Below are 17,205 nucleotides of genomic sequence, written 5' to 3'. Positions count from 1 at the left end.
CTCCTGGGATCTAACTTCAGTGCGTCTCCTGAGTTGCTTGGAGAATTCTCGTGGCAACCTGTGAATCCCTCATGCCGTTCTTTGTACTTGGTGAGGCCCGCTGGGGGTTGCAGGCTACATAGCATTGGGAGTTTGTGTCTGGGTGAGTCGCTAAGGGGTAGGATCTCTTGTTTCCCCAAGAACGAGAGGTTTGGGGATCCAGTGCGCATGTGACTGCCCAGGTGAGGTCAGGATAGCTGCCTCCAGCTCTTAGGGAGTTTCTTGGTTGGGAACCTTCAGAGATGCTAATTGTGGTAAGAGGACGACTTCATTAGCAAGCCAAGGTAGTTGGCTATTTCCACTTTCCCGTTCCATGGGGTTGTCCTGCTTGTCCGTGTCCGGGAAGCTGTCCTTTGCTGGTGGCACAGTTCTTCAGGGGACATATTCTGCTCTGAATTGTCTCTCCTGCATTTGGCATTTCTTTTCTGTTGCAGCCTTCCCCCCACGTGATCTCACAAGGCATAGAAATATGCGAGGGAGGGTCTTTTATGGTTTGCTAAATTGTTCCGTCAGTTTTGAAGAAGGTCGAAAACCTCTTTCCTCCCTTCATTGTTTCCTAGTCCCGTCTTGCATGCTCGGCGGCTGATGGGTATCTTCCACTTGTTAGTTTGGCTTTAATCAAACGACCATGGCTTGAGGTGGAGGCAGGGGAGAGAGGCACGTAAAATTAAAACAGAGCAACAATTCACTGGTTTCAGGAAAAAAAGTCTGTGACCAGGTGTCTGGATGATTGCTCCCGCCACTGGCCCGAAGTGGTGGGCTGGTATCAGTGGCTGGAAAGCATTAACTAAGTTGTTACCTTCAGGCTGTGACATTACCAGACACAGCAAGCAGACGTGGGGACAGAGTGCTAACGTTGCAAGTGCATTCCTGTGCACCAGACATTGAGCTAGGCTTACACATACTTACTTAACTTTAATGTGAGATTTGCCTTAGAAATACTAGTAATCAGGATTACTAAAAAAAAAAAAAAAATTTTTTTTTTTTTTTTTTTGGCCGTAGACATTACGGAGACAATTACATAGATTCTCGAAAATGACTGCTCATTTCCCACTTACATTGGTCTACGGTAACAGAAGCCTGCAGTAGATGTTCAAGGTTCGTGATAAGCCTTGCCGAGTAACCACTTAAATATAACTTAAATTATGGGGTCATAACAGAAGCTAAGAAGAAGTGATCGGCATGGCTTTGGTTCATATTTACTCAATTCAACCAAAGGTACTGAGTTTTTCTATGTACCAGACACATAGTGAACACTGAGGCCACAGGGAACTCTTTGAAAGAGCTCACACCTGGAGGCAGAGGTGGGGGGGTGGGGGAAGGACCCATTCACAACGCAAATAATTACAAGGCAGTGTGATGATTACAATATAGTATAATTGTTTCAAGCAATTAAGGTAGTTTGTGAGAGTTTTCCAGCAAGAAGGAGAATTAGTGTAAATTGCTCTGAGGCATTTCCAGGGAAACTCAGTAGAATGTTATGGGCTGCGCACAGTAGATCCCTGGATCCCTGGAATTCGACTAAATTACCTACTGTGGCATTGCTGGGATGTTACATGGTGTTGGCAAAGACAGAGAGAGGAGGCCAACGCTAAGGTTTGTGGAATCTTCTTGGAGTCCAGCGTCTCTGGGGTCCTTGTTCTGAAACCGCGGCACCATTGGGTTCTGCAAACTCGAGTGGGCAGATTATGCCTGTGAATCGGGGTGCTAATAGTTTTCTGTTTTGAATGGATAAAAGCGCTCTCACCGACTGATACGTGAAGTCTTTGGCATCCCACGGTGGGTGAAGCGGATGCTTTTTGGAGGGATTTGTCTGCCTGTTTCACAGAGTGGCCTAATGGGCTATTAAGCAGGCAGAGAACATTTGCCATTCCTGATATCAGTGATAGCTATTCTCAGCCGGAGGGCAGGTGACCATCTGTCCCATCTGACGTTGGTGCTAAGTGTAATTGTCAATGCTGGCGTCATGGGAAAGGATAATAAATGTCAATTTTAATTTTCAAAGGTCAGATATTGATTGATATCAATATCAATTGATATTGATAGGTGGGAAGGGGGCTCATGAGCCCCCTTTGAAATAAAATAGAAACTACAAAGGCTAGCAAACCCCTACAACCAAGCTTTGGAAATTTAAAAAAAAAAATCGGACTCTGATTTCATATTTGAGAGCTCTGTACTCTGTAATACTGTCAATGAGATCAAATAAATCCATAAACCCATTGATCCCAGGCTGGTTATCATTTCGGAATTTGACCATAATATCCTACATTCTGTCATTTTTTTCTCAATAGATCATATTTACCAAAGGCAAGAAATCGGTATTTTTTCTGAAACAATTTGGAAAATATTTCAGACTTTGCTTAAATTGAGGTTAAACGTTCTTCATGTGGTCATCACCCCTTGATGTGGGGAAATACATTTTTTTTTTTTCTAATAGGAAAAGCACAGTTTGGTTTAAAACTGTGCTGTGGTTTCTCAACAGTTTCCACCACCAGTGGGAGGCTTCACTGTCTGGCCGAGAGCTCATCCACTTTATGGTCAAGTGAAGAGTAGTGAAGGAATAAAATTATTTGTAGGTCACTAGGCTTATAAATCCAAGTGTAAAGAGATAATAACCACCCTGGGGAATAAAGGCCAGAGAGCCAAAAGTATAAGTGTGTGCATGTGGGGGGGGTGTGGGGAGTGGTCTCTGAGGTATGAATGCTGGCTCGTCTGAGTGACATGTTGGCGAGGTTTGCTTGGGCTGGATGGTGATGGCTGGTGAAGCACTCTATGCTTGTTGTCTTCCCACCCAGGTCGGAGCTCCCTGGGAGGAGGCAGAATCCCTTCCAGAGTTGGAGCTGTGCCCTCATTCCCCCCAGGCATGACTCTCTGTCTGGGGCAATCCCTTTGCCGCCCTGTCCGTCCACTGCCTCCCGTTAAGTTCCAGTGACCCTGAGTGGCGTTTGTCCAGACTCTGTGGTTCTGACTCAGAGCCTCCTGCCCCCTCCAGCGGGGGGCCCATGAGGGGTGGACAGTGGCGACGGGAGATGAGCTTGGCCAGTGCTACTCTCTGGATGGGCTGCCTGGTGTGATGTTTTGATTATGACGAAATCAGATGAGCGGCGGTGCAGGGGAAGCAGGCTGGCGCTGCGGTGGCACCTGAAACACTGCCACTTCCTCTGGTCTCTAGAAAACAATGACCCCGCAGGCTTCTCATGCTCTGCAGCTCTGCCCAAGTTTGCAGCCCTTGTTGGGAGAATTCTGTGTCCTCCTGCCACCTCCAGGGGCCCTTGAGGCCATCCCCAGTGGCTCTGCCTATGCTCCATGTGCCACGGGAGTCCCTTTGGTGATGCCCTTTCAGTGAAGCAGGGGGCCTGCATGTGGCCATTGGTTGGGCAAGGGGAAGTGGGTGGGCAGGGAGCCTGGTGGCCTGTGCTAGGGCCTGGGGAGCCCAGAGGGCGAGAAAGCTGGGTCTGCGAAGACGTCTGAGAGATCAGGGCTTCTGCAAAAAGGAGCTGGCATGAGTGGTGTTGCACCAGGTGGTCCCAGGGAGCCTGCCTCGGGGCCACAGGGCAGGCACCTGGTGGAAGGTACGAGAAGGGTACGTACCTCCGATCTCTGCTTTGCTGCTGCCAAGTTTCCCCTGGGGTCTGAGCCCTAGCACTCCCGAGTCACCATTTTTGTGCAGTTACGGTTTTGCATTCCACATGGTGTTTTCAGGATGGAGGTTTCTGCTTGCAGCTGATTGCCCCTGGCAGCAGGAATCAGGGAGCTGGGACTCCACTTCCCTGGAAGTCAGAGCCTCTGCTTTATCTCTCGGGAGGCTGAGGGCCAAGAAAGCTAGCGTTGTTTATTTATTTATTTATTTTAAAGCCTCCTTCTGTCAAGACTGAAATTTCAGTTAATTAGATCGGATGGTCCCAGGGCACATTTCCAGCTGGCCAGGGAGGGAGAGAGGAGGAATGATGGCCATCCCGGACGTCACCATCCGTGCTCCCCCATCCTCCTGAGGGCGCTCTTCCAACAACACACGCTCACGCAGGAGCTCTGGGAAGTGGTCCGAGAAATAAGATGAGTCCTTAAGACGGAGGAGAGGAGAAGAGGGCAGGGGTGTAGGGGAGGGAGACAGACAGACCGACATGGAGCCTGAGGCCACAAAGAAGCAAGGGCTTTTCAGTGAGTGTGCTAAAAGAGTGAGAAGAAATGAAAATCCAGAAGTTTCTTGTCTAATGTAGACCCTCGGATGACACACCTGGCTCCCTGACCCCAAAGCTGGAGGGTGCCCATGGTGGGGGGCCTGTAGGCTAGCTCAGTTTTGGGGGCCAGCCCCCACCCAGGTTGGCGTGTGGTGAGAAGCTTGGTCTGTCCTGCTGCTCTGTTGTACATTTCAGCGCAGAACACTTACCGTACTCTCCTTGGCCAAGACCTACCTGGTCTCCCTCTCTTCTGGCCTTTTCCACACCCTCTCCTCTTTCCATAATTAGTGCCTCCTGCCCCTGGACCCTAGTCTCCCTGGGGCTGCTGTTTCATTCCTTCTAGCCACCGCCAGGTCGTGCCTACCTCTTGCTCCCGAGGCTACTTCCTGCTCTTTCCTGCTGGCTTTGGCCTTTTGGACTTGGATTTATGTTTGCTTCTTGCCTGATGGCACTTTTCTTTTCCTTTCCCTGCGAACTGCCCTGGCAGCTCCTGGACCAGCCTGTTCATCTACGCTCTGGACTTTCTGCCCATTAAGACTTCTGGGCTCCAAGCTCAGGAGTTGCCTGGATTTCTGGTCCCTCCTTCCCCAGCCATCAGAAGGAGGCTGGGGAAGGAGGATGAATATGGTAGACCAAGGGGCTTGGGATGAAAATAAAATAACAGTAACTACCCCAGTGATGACTACCTTTTTGTCATATCCACTGTATTGCCCCTTGAGGTTTCCTCCTAGGAGCCCAGCGCAGTTTCCAGCTCCTTTGCAGACAGAGTAGCCAAGCCAGGGAGAAAGTGGTTTACCAGAGGTTCCACCTTGGCCTTGGAGGAATCGGAGACTCAGAATCCAAGTCCAAACTCCAGCGGACTTCCTCCAGCTCTTTTTTCCCTTTCTGTTTCTGGCTGCTGTTATGTAAAACAGCTTAATGAAGTAAACATCCCAGACATTAGAAGCTTGGGTCCCCTGCAGTGTCAGCCATTTTCCTTCCCCTGCATCCGCATCAGAGCCCAGCCTGCGTGAGGCTCTTACTGCGTGCAGTCTGTTGTGAGCTGCCTCTTGCTTGCAAGACTGGCCTCCGTGGGGGTCATGCCTAGCGAGAAGCCATCCCCAGCACTGTGAAAGCTTGGTCGCACAGAAACTCAGTCATCAGGACATCACCATATGTCAGTTGGTGTCCTGAAGTCTTTGCTTTTTGCAAACGTCTTTGTCCCTCAACCCCACCTAGCCCTTGCAGGGAATGTTGTAAACTTTTGAGGATCCCCATAGGCTGCTCTGTGCCTGTCCTCCCAGAGCTTCTGGTTTTTTCTGCAGCAAGCCAGGCAGAGAGCACAGCCCCCTTCACGTGCCACTGCACCTCCATCTGCCCTTGCAGCGGTAACTCCTGCCGGGACACTCCTTCTCCTCACAGCTTCCCCTGCCTGTCAAAAATTCAATGAACTTGTTTGTGCAGAGGTGCTCACATCTTCTTGGATTACCCACCCCCCCATAATATTTTTAACTTTCAAAAGACCTAACCCAAAGGGATGACGATGCAGTGGTTAAAGGTAGTGCAGAGTTCCCTAAAATCGTAGTGCAGATGCTCTCTCTCCCACCTACTGCGGTGGCTGGCCTGACTGGGGGTCGGCGACAGGAATGGAGTGGACAGGATGGGGGTTTATTTCTGAGATGGCCTCAGGAGTGGGAAGGAAGGAAGCCTGGGGTAAAAGTTGGGTTGGAGGATACAGTGCTTTCTGTTAAAGATGCGCTGATGATCCCTGTACTGAAGCAAATCTGAGAATCCCCGTGTCGGTGTCATTGTGTTTGTCAAACACAACTCACGAATGTGTGAGTCCAAGTTTGTGTGGGGCATTAGCTGGGAGTCTGGCCTAGAAACATTCTCACAGCTTCCGTACATTGGAACCTGCCTCCTTCTGCTGAGCGTTGTGAATCAGACGCCACAAAGGAGAGCTGGGCACAATCCCACCAACTTCCCTCGCCCATTTGTTCATTTATTCATTCAATATTCATGGAGAAACCCTGTGTTAGGTGCTGGAGGGAATATTAAAAGGTATTCTTCTTCCCAAATTGGATGATCTATTTCCAGGTGCCAACTGGCAAGGGATCAGACTGCTTGTTGCTTAATGTTTATTGACTACCCAGAACATAGGCTAATGCTACTGACGTGCACACATCATGGGTCCCGAACTCCTCACTTATGTCAGCAAGATTTCCTTATAGAGGGCATAAAAGCAAAGTAGAAGCCCAAACTACCTCGCACAGAGGCATGGCCTGTTTGTTTGTTTGTTTCTTGTTTGTTTTTTGGAGCAAGGGAAAAGTGGGGATGACCTGGGATCTGCCTCTTCTTGGCCCTCCTGGGGGGAACTGTCCAGGCTCTAGGTGCTGAAAAGGAAGCCCTGTATGACTTGTGATTCCTCTTTCCGACAGCTTGGACAGTCACAGCTCACTGTCCAGGCACGCTGTAACAGTCGGGGGAAGGAATAAAACCAGAAACTGAATATTCCAGCGGGCAGGAATAGCTCAGCAACAGTGACTGTGGGTTGGATGAGGCATGGATGCCTGGGCAGCAGACACTTATCATCAAGGCAGTGGGTCAGCAGGTATGAATACAGTGGGGATTCAGGACTACATGATCCAGTTCTTACAGGCCCCACTTCTATAGGAAATCTAGAACATTAGGGAGTTAGCATAAGGAATAGAGAGCAGTGCCTGAGAAAAGCCCACATTTAAGGTCCGGGATACACATGTCAAGGGGTATCATGCCTTGATCAAAATGGGAGATAATTTTAGTAAAAGCAGCAGTCTCAAACTGCTAGGTCTCAAACTAGGATTGGTCCTAGGCTTTGGAGTTGAGGCTGCTTCTGAAGATGGTAGGACTATGGTGAAGGGTAGGAGAGAGGCATCTGGGCATCAGAATGTTCTAGCAGAAAAGGTAATTAAGTTCTGTATTTCATGGTAAAGGTCGTATTAGAGTCTACAGGTGCTACTCAAATGTGGTCCATGGGCCATTCTGCATCATCTGCAAACTCATTAGAATTGTTAATTCATGGGCCCCAACCCAGGCCTATTGAATCAGAATCTCCAGAGTTTGAGAACGCTTGGTGGTGGAGGGGACATTGGTGGGGGCTGTAGTGGTCAATGAAGGCTCGGGAGGACAGAGAGTATGTGGGCCTTGAATGGAGGTTGGGAGAAGGAATATTGAATTTAGTACAGCCTCTCACACAGAAGCAGGACTTTTAACCCTATTCGTGTATTGTTTGTTGTCTGTGTGTCTGTGTCTATTTCCTATTATAGCTTTGGTAATTCACTTTTCCTCCATATTTCTTTTTGTTAATTGAATAAAACAGCATGGAAGAGGTGAGCTATTTTCTTTGTCTGTCTTTCTGCATTATGTATACTATTAGCATTTTCCTAACATCTAGCCTGAAACCTCTTTGTTGTGTCTCCAACGTTCTTCTTCATTTTGGAAACTGGCTTCAGGCTCCACTGAGGCTAGGGGGCACTGGATTGAGTTCCAGCTCTGTCACTGTCTAGGTATATGACCCTGGGCAAACTATGTCAGTGTTTTAAATCCAATACACTCATCTGTAAAACAGGTAATAATACCTGTCTTGAGAGTTATTAAAAAGTTTAAATTAAAATAATTAATGTGAACTCAGTAAGTCTGCAAAACCTAATACCAGGAGGCATTATTAGGTGCCTCGATTATAGGAGGGCAGAGTTGTACCAGGCATTGGGGTCTCCGTAGGATGTGGGGGAGAGGATTTAAAATGACCTTTTGTGGACCTGGGGGCTTTTCTCTTGAACTCTGCACAGACTGTGTGGGTGTTTGCCTCCTATGTGGCTGCACGTGTTAGTGGGTCTGTGGTGGGTTTGCTGTCTGAACAGGTGTGTGTGATGGGAGCTTGTATCAGGTGCGCACAGTGTGGGAGTAGAAAGTGGCTGAGAGGATTATGTGCTGAATGGCAACAGTGTGGCATATTGTGAAAGGAATTTCAGAACAGAAAATCATCAGTGTTTGGGATCCTCAGTGGGATAGCAATAGCAGAAGCAGCCCTCTAATTTACCATTTGTGTCCAATAAGAATACAGTTTAGACAATAACAGGAGTCTCTAGAAGATTTACATACTAAGTGGCTAAGAAGTAACATTTTCAGAGCTTTGAAGATAAATATGCTGTGAGTACATTTGTACTGAAATCATTGACGGGAGCATGGAAATGATTCTCTCAACTGTTGTGGCTCAGCCTGCCTTTTAGGAAGGCTGCAATTTCCAGTCTGTACTGTGATCAAATGCTCTTCTCTTCCTGAAGTGGAAATACTGCAAGAGGTTTGGGGATTTAGGGAAAGGAGGTGGGTCTAGGAAGAGGATAGTTGGCATAATCAGGGTTGAGGCATGATATTCCTATTCTGGGGGAAAAGGATGCTCCTTATTTTCAACTCTGTGCTCAGGATGGGCTCTGGGATGGTGTAGGCTGTGGTCATGGATATTGCCATTCTGTGTTACCAATGAAGAAGGACCAAGAATTACAGGGAGATAGATTGGCCTTCAAGATTGCTTATAACCTGTGAGTTGGGTGTGAGGGGGGCTACAGCTCTGTCTGACCTGAGTCTCCTTGGGAAGTAGGGCTGAGCTTGAGTGTGGTGGGCCTATTCTGTAGCCGTGACCATGGGGAGAAAGATGGAACTTGAGTCCTGATAGCAGGGGTTCTAGGGAAGCAGTGAGGATCTGAAATGCCAGGTTCATGGAGTGGGCAGAAGGCAAGAACCAAATCCAGAGTGAAGGTAAGGCAGAATATGTAGAGTTGCCGGAGAGACGATGAAGCATTGCTGAGTCCAAGACTCTGGCGTTGTCCATCAAGTCATATTTAGTGATCGTCAGTGTTGGCTGCTAGGACAAAGCCCACATTTCTGTTCATGACTAAGAAGAAAGGCTGCATAAACTGATCAGGTTTAAGGACTTTTTATTTATTTTTTTGGCCATCGTGTGTTAGTGATGGAGTTACCAGGCTGAGCTAAAATGTTTGGTCCTCTGAGATAATTGTGGGAGCTGACCCCTGCGCTAGTTTGACTTTGGGGCTGATGTTCTCTGCTATTTTTTGGTCTTTTGCTGGTAGCTGACTTTGGTTTGGACTTGGAGGTCATAGAAGGTCAAGAGGTTGGCCTGGTTCTGGGTAACTCAGGCTTACCTAAAGTAGTTCTCCATGGAGTTCAGCCTTGCTCATATAAAACTGTAATTTTATGTGTAGAAGGTGGGAGGTGGAGCTAAACCTGAGCCAAAAATAATGTGTTACTTGTCTTGCTTCACTCTCTATGCATATCTATCTTGGGAGTCTTCCATGGAAGCTTGGTATTGACTACAATTAAAACATTCTTGGATTCTTTGTAATTCAACATTCCAACCAGGGCCATCCAGATGAACTTCCTGGCATGATGGAGATGATCTATAAATCTGCATTTCCCAATATGCTAGCCTTAAGCCATATCTGACTGTGGAGCCCTTGAAATAGGAGTAGTGCAATTAAGCAATTGAATGTCTAATTTAACTTAATTTAAATTTAAATGATCACACATGGCCGAGCAGCTACCATATCAGACAGTGTAGTTCCGAACAATCCTCAAATTTCTTAAATAGATTCCACTTCCAAATTATAAGCTGTTGATTATGAACATTCAGACATTAAATCACAACCTTACAGGTGTTTTGAGTGCGCCGGCCATCTTTCAGGGGCTGGAAACACACATTCCCTTGAGTCGCCCAGATCCTGACTTGCCATGCTGCCCTTGGGCTCCGAGAAGCTCCACTCCCAGAGCTAACTGGGGTGTTCTTAGGCTTTTCTGCTGATCTGTGCCCTGGGCAGGTGAGGCGAGGTGGCAGGAGAAGTGTCTCATCATGACCTGTGCCAAATCTGGGCCAGGTTGTTGCAGGTCAGGTTCCCTGGAAAGATTCTGAGGTGGAGTTTTGCCGGAGGATGTTTATTAAGCAGTGCCCTAAGGACGCAGTTCTGCGGTAAGGAAGGGAAGAGCAGGATGAGACAGAGGGAGAAGTCCAGCTATAATACAGGCCCCGTGACACCCCCCCCACCCGTCCCTTGCAGAGGGCTCTGGTCCCACAAGTGACCCTTTAGAGTTTCTGGAATGGGGTCAGATGGCTGGGCTGGAGCCTCCTACCTGGTAACATTACTTCTTGGATGTGGGCTCACCAGAGTAGGGACAGCTTTGGGCCTCCATGCTCTGTGTCTGAGTAATCCCCAGAAGGGGCTGACCCCTGAAAGGCCAACAGCCCTCCCAGAACCAGGGCAACAAATCCTTCCTTGATGGGGGTCCTGGGTGGTGTGTGCAGTGTCCACCATGCGGGTATTGGATGGAGTGATTGCTTGAGGTTGGTGGTAAGAGGGACTGAGACTCCGATGGAGCCCCGACTCAGAGTGCGAGCCTGTAAGAGACAGAGGTGCAGCTGGAGCCCAGGCCTTGGTGGTCGCAGGAGTCGTGCTCTTTCCTCTCCCTGAGGATCCCTTCCCTATGCCTTACCAGACAGACCTACTCACAGACTCTTCTGTTCTCTCTGCCCGTTTTCTTAGGTCCTAGGCTTTCTAATTTTCATTGTCCTATGGGACAGTCCTATGGGAGGAGTCATCCTCCTCTCCTACCCCGCCCCCATTGTCCAAAGCAAGTGAAGAACCCTCCCCACGAGTCGCCAGGCTAGCCGCCCCTCCATGCAAGAGCTCAAGTAGTCAAAAGAAATGAAAGAAAGCTATTTATTTTCCACTTCTGGGTTTTTTTTTTTTCCATTTAATTACTGGTATCACAACAGGTCTTTTTTTCTATTGCTTTTTATTGCAGATGTATAGTATTTTATCTACATTATGAGTTAAGTAGGTTTTTGTGGACGAGCCTCGAAACCCAATCATTTATAACAGACATGACTTCTCTGGAAATAGGTTCTGAATTCTAAATAACTGACTTACAAATGAGGCTTGAGAACAGAACTCCTTTCCAAGCTGGAGACTATCTTTTACTTTCTGGGCAGTTTGCCTCTGAATGGTCTCCCTGCCTCCCTTCTTTCTGCATCTCATGCTGGGTCCCCGAACCAGACACCGTCCATGGGGTGAAAGCACCGGCTCCTCCTAGGTCCCTGGTTCTCAGTCCCAAACCAGCTGCTGATACAAAATTAATGAACGCCCCATGATGCGCCCTCCGTAGGCTTATCTGAAATCCAGAAATCCAGCCGTGAGACCGCAAGCATCTTTGACGTTAGGTATCATTTGGTCTCAGTCCTCTTCTCCGTTCACATTGATAAAATGAGACTAATTATGTAAGATTTCCCTGAGGCTCCTTGCTTGGGCACCTAGCACCAAATTAGAAATGAGCAGTCAGAGGTGTGTGTGAGTGTGTGTGTGTGTGTGTGACCTTTTGAGGCCGAGAGACTCCTGAACGAGGGTGTGGAGGGGACAGCACAGGAGAGGACAGCACCTGGGATGACATCAGCGTTTGTATTCCACACGCCACCCCATCCCTCCGCTTCCCTCCTGGAGCTTCTAGATGCTGCACAGTTGCCAGGGAAACCACGAAGAGGAGCTACACAAAAGCTACCTTTCCAGAGCTCTGGGCAACTTATCGTGAGGATAGAGCAGAAGGAAGGGAGTGTTTGTTCCAGCCCTGAGTTGAGGAGAAATGGTGACTTCAAGCCAGCACCCCATCCTGTGTTGCCCCCGTCTGGCTGCGTCCCTCTGTCAGGCTAGCTCTGCGCGCCGCTGCCCTCCCCCACCCCACATGGCCTGTGCTCCTGCCCGAAGGGATCTTTTCATTTCCTGGAAGTAAACATCACTTCATATCAAAAAGAGTAGGGACCTCTGGTTTCTGGCTAAGGTTTGAAATCCGGTTCCTGTGTAGCGTGGCAGAGCTAACAGAAATGTCCAGTTAAAAAATACCGCCTCTGTTCCATGTTAAGTTGCAGAAGGCCTGGGATCCTAAGCATTTGCAGTTCTTGGTCAGAGCTTTGTGCTCTGGTTCCCGAAGTGCCATCTTTGGTTGTTCCTGGAATGACCTGGCAGCACCTTCCTGCCCAGGGTTTCCTGAGGGCCTGGCTGTGCACAGCTGGGCAGGGACGGAGGGGCCTGGAGGGGCCTGGAGGGGCCTGGAGGGGCCTGCAGTCTACTGGAGAGTCTAGAGCAGCAACAGCAACTCAGAATGGTGGGGGCTGGGCCTATGGGACATCGGCACACAAAGTGCCACCAGCAGTGTGCAGAGAGGAGGAAAAGGCTGTTTCAGCCCAGCACAGTGGGTCAGGAATAGGGGCACTTGAAATGGCCCTAAAATACTTCATTCATTAAACATGAGTCCTTACCATTTACAGGAACTGTTTGGGGCACCAGATGAAAGGAATGGCTGTTTTTTTTGTTTTGTTTTTAAATTTTATTTATTTATTTGACAGACAGATCACAAGTAGGCAGAGAGGCAGGCAGAGAGAGGAAGGAAAGCAGGCTCCCTGCTGAGCAGAGAGCCGGAAACGGGGCTCGATCCTCGGACTCTGGGATCATGACCTGAGCCGAAGGCAGAGGCTTTAACCCACTGAGCCACCCAGGCGCCCAAGAATGGCTGTTTCTTATCCTTATGGAACTTAACGCTCTTATGTAATTACTACCACTACTGAGTGCTTACCATGGCCCCGAGATGCATTATTTTACTTAAACCCCAACTGTCCTGTGAGGAGCGTACACTTTGGACATTTGTCTTACAGAGGAGGACACGGAGGCTTACAGAAGTGACAGAGGTCACTCATGGGAAAGGCTCATGGTGTGAGCAGTGGGACTTGAGGATGCCTTAGCAAATTCATCCATCAGCACGTATGGGATGGATAGAAGTGGGTGGTATCTGGACCCCGAGAGGCTCTCTGTGAGAGGCCAGGCCCGGGATCTCCTGGCATGGATAGGCTCTGCCCAGTGGATCTGGGGCTTGATCACACAAGGAGGTGGGGCTCCCTGCTGAGTGGGAATGCTTGGGGGAGGAGTGAGGTTCTGAGGTGTGTGGACAAGGTCTGAACAAGCAGGTTTCTTACTCCTCTTGGATGGGAACTGTCTTTATCCCCAAGAATAACTTTTATCTGCACTAACCAAGGGCATGGAAAATGGGAAAATGAGCTTTCTTGGAAGCATAGGGAAGAATTAACTATATTTTGTTGAGCTTATATTTCTCTTTCCATACATGGAAATATAAGGTATATTCATTACATTCAAATGATAATTCAACTTACGTTCAAAAGTTAATTGAACTTTGGCATCTGGTAAATGTATGAATTCTATATCTCTTTGACCTTGAAGTCTCAAGGCTAACTGTGTGTGTTATTAAACAAGACCCCTTTGATCATGGTCATTAAGCTGTAAAAATGAGTTGTCTTATGTGTGTGTATATATATATGTATATAATACATATATTATGTATATATGTATATGTATGTATATTTATATTATATATGTATATTATATATAATATATGTACATATATACATATGCACATACATATATGTACATATATACATATATAATATATGTATATAATACATATATGTATATATTATATAAATATACATACAATACATATACATATAATATATACATATGTATAAAATATTTAAATAAATTTAAATGTACCAAATCCTTAAAAGTTATTCTTGAGAATGGAATAATCAACTGCAACACAATTCACTAGTCACTCGTGAACTCAGATTTAAGAAGATGGTTAGATTTTCTTGTATTTTTTTATTTTAGACTGGATTCTCACCCTAGGATTGTAGGGGGGGGGTGGAATCAATGAGTAGCTATTACTTACTCTCAGAAAGTAGGGGTCTTCTGCCTTACCCAGTTGGAGGCGTGAATAATTCAACACGATCATGGGCTCCTTTGTCCTCTCTTGAGGTTGGGCTCATTAAAATTGCATGGCCAAGGGACACTGGTGAGGAAATGGCTGGCACCCTTCATATGGGCTGCCAGAAACTCCAACATTGTGTTGTAACAACCTCAGCTCTCACTCTGCGGAAACTGAGCTGCCACTAGTGGGAAATGGTCAACGGATGAAGGAAGAACATGGGTGAAAAGTAGGCAGGTGTCTCCTCCAAGTGTGGTGGCTTTCTTCCATTCCCCTGGCAGCAATCCTGGTGGTGCATGGAAATGGAATGCTGTCTCCATGCTCACTATTGATCAACTGAGTCATTATCGTTGACCTCATCATTAAGTATTTATAGTTTACTGTGCACAAGGTAAGTGCTGAACAGACAGGGTACTCTTTTAGAAGCTTTCCAGGACTATCTAATTCATCTCCTTCAGTGAGATGGAATCTCCAGAGAAAGCATCTAGAGCCAATTGCTAACAATCAGTACTATGTTTTTGTTCTTTTTGTTTTTGTTTTGTTTTGTTTTGTTGGCAGGGGGATCTTGATTCTACTCCAAAGGATTTTTTTTTTAAAGATTGTATTTATTTATTTGACAGAGAGAGATCACAAGTAGGCAGAGAGGCAGGCAGAGAGAGGGAAGCAGGCTCCCCACTGAGCAGAGAGCCTGATGTGGGGCTCGATCTCAGGACCCCGAGATCATGACCTGAGCTGAAGGCAGAGGCTTAACCCACTGAGCCACCCAGGCACCCCACAGAGAATTTTTTAAAAATAATTTTGAAAAATGCCGTAGTTCTTTTGTAACATTTTTTTTTCCTAACTCAGTGTATGACATTTATAGGAACAGCTAGGATTCGACTTGGAGGTTGAAAATGATGGAAACCAAGTGAAATTTTTAAAATGTCATAGGGTCAGGTCAAGTTTGTTTAAGAATTGTCAGAGAGATTGAAACCTAATGTAAATGCTGATGAATCTTGGAAGGAGGGAGGAAATCTGAAACAGACGTTGTCCCCAGGGGCTATACTGGAAAGCAAGCATTTGCCCATCATCCGAACCCTTTAAGTCTCTGTCGTAATCGTGCCCTGTAACCACCCGCCCTGATCCCAGCCCGTTTTTCTTCCTCATTAGATGAACATTTACCCTCCTTCTATTTTATTTCTTTCTGTCATTGGCTTATTTAATTTCTTCTGATTATCAAAATAAAACCTAACAGAAAAATCTGACAGAAAAGTCTTATGAGAGTAGGAAAGCAAGATCTAAAATTTGACCACCAAGAGGCAAATTACTGATGGGTCACATATCCTTTAGCATTTGTTTCCATGGTGTAAATAATATTTTATATATAATTTTATATTCCAAGTTTGATTTATAATTATAGATATTTCCCTGTGTCATCAAAACTCTTCATAAACCCAATTTTAATGACATCATAATAATCTACCATACACACATGCATAATTTACATAACCTTTTTGCTACAGTTAAATGTTTATGTTTTGCTAGTTTAAGGCTGTTAGAATAACATTGTAATGATCATCCTTGTGCATAAATCTTTGACAATATTTTTGATAACTTGTTTAGGATAAATTCCTTAAACAGGGATTATTGGCTCAAAAGACACGTGCATTTTTTTAAAGTTCTTGATATAGAATGCCAAATTCTTCCCAGAAAATTCCAGCTGGTTTCGCCTTAACCCAATTTTACCTCTATTGGAAATTCTTTTTTTATTCAAGTATATTCTAATTTGTTGAAAAATAGTTACTCATGTTTGAAAATGTCATTTCTATAATTATGAGAAGGGTTGAATGGTGATTAGCCGTTTGTGCTCATTTTTCAAGTTCTCTCTTCATTTTCTTTGTCTTTACCTTCCTGTTACCTTACTCTTTCCCATCCACATTAATTCATCTTTGGTGTGTGTACCACTTGGCTAAGTGCTCCTCTTCTAGTCACCCCCCCCCCCCCATTTAATCCTTTGCTTCCTCTTTTAGGTTTCTTTCTCAGGACTAAAGCGGTTGACAGTCAGATGCAAAAAATCCTAATGGATGTTCAGAAAATGAAGCTGAATGTAGCTTATGTGGGTTCAGGAGCATTTGGGATTTTTATGGCTCTTGGAGTTGGTTGATACTTCGGGAAACTCGAGAGGAATGAATGACACATTGTCTTGTTTGTGTCTAGTATCTTCAGAGCCTAGAACAGAGCGGGCACATACAGAAAAGGCAAGGTACTCGGTGCCTATTTGTGGAATGAATGAATGGACAATGCCTTTTCAAGTTTCTGGCTTCTTTGCAGTGATTTTGGCTATCCTGACCTCCAGTTCTATTACTGAGCTCAAGAAAAGAGCAGAAGAGCTGCCAAGAAGTTTTGAAATTTATCTACATTTTGCAGTGTGTACAAAAGGGATCATGACCTGAGCTGAAATCAAGAGTCGGGCGTTTAACCGGCTAAACCACCCAGGCACCCCAGGTGTGAAGAATGTTTAATTAAAAGGAGCTGAGAAGCATGAGATTGAAGTTGTTGGGTGCAGGCTTAGCCTGAAGCATGATGGCGTGTACTAGGATTGTAGAGGGTAGAAATGACATTGCTCTCAGCTGGGCAAGCTCTGTTCTGAGGAAGAAGTTTCTCTCTTTTCCATATTAACCGTGGAAACTTTTCTCCAGGGGGTGGTCCCCCATGGCTCTTCTTGCACTTCAGACTGGTCCTTCTCGGGGCCTCCCCGGTGTCTTAGCACAGATCGATCGGTGTTGAGAGCTTAACTTGGGAGTGTCCCCCCCGGGTACGTGTTCTATCGGGAAAGGGTCTGAGCCCCTTGTCACACAGATTCTTCTGGGGGGTTCAGTGTTTGGCAAGCCTGGAACACTTTGACTTCTGCCTTTTGCTCCTCAAAAGGTCATTAGGAGTTACCTGTATCCCTGTGAGTTCTCCACCAAAAAGTACTTCCTTTTGAAACATCGGCAGCACCTATTTTTGACTTCGCTGTGCATCTATCACATGAGATATTTCCCCAGAGCAGAATTTCCAAATTGTGATCCCAGGACCGCTGGCCCCAGAATCACTGGAGGGGCCGTGCAAAAACCAACCAACCAACGAACCAACTAACCAAACTCTTGCCCTGTAG

At 46.5% G+C, this 17,205-nt stretch overlaps 1 protein-coding gene across 1 annotated transcript in view; it reads left to right on the top strand.

Annotated features, from left to right (window-relative positions):
- Positions 1-17,205, top strand: part of TMEM178B (transmembrane protein 178B) — a 330,441-nt gene that overhangs the window by 114,294 nt on the left and 198,942 nt on the right. The gene's annotated exons all lie outside the window — the stretch shown is intronic.

Source organism: Mustela erminea, chromosome 11 (assembly GCF_009829155.1).
Source record: "Mustela erminea isolate mMusErm1 chromosome 11, mMusErm1.Pri, whole genome shotgun sequence".
NCBI lineage: Eukaryota > Metazoa > Chordata > Mammalia > Carnivora > Mustelidae > Mustela > Mustela erminea.
Note: the sequence above shows the minus strand (reverse complement) of the source record. Positions and strands in the feature narration are given on the sequence as shown.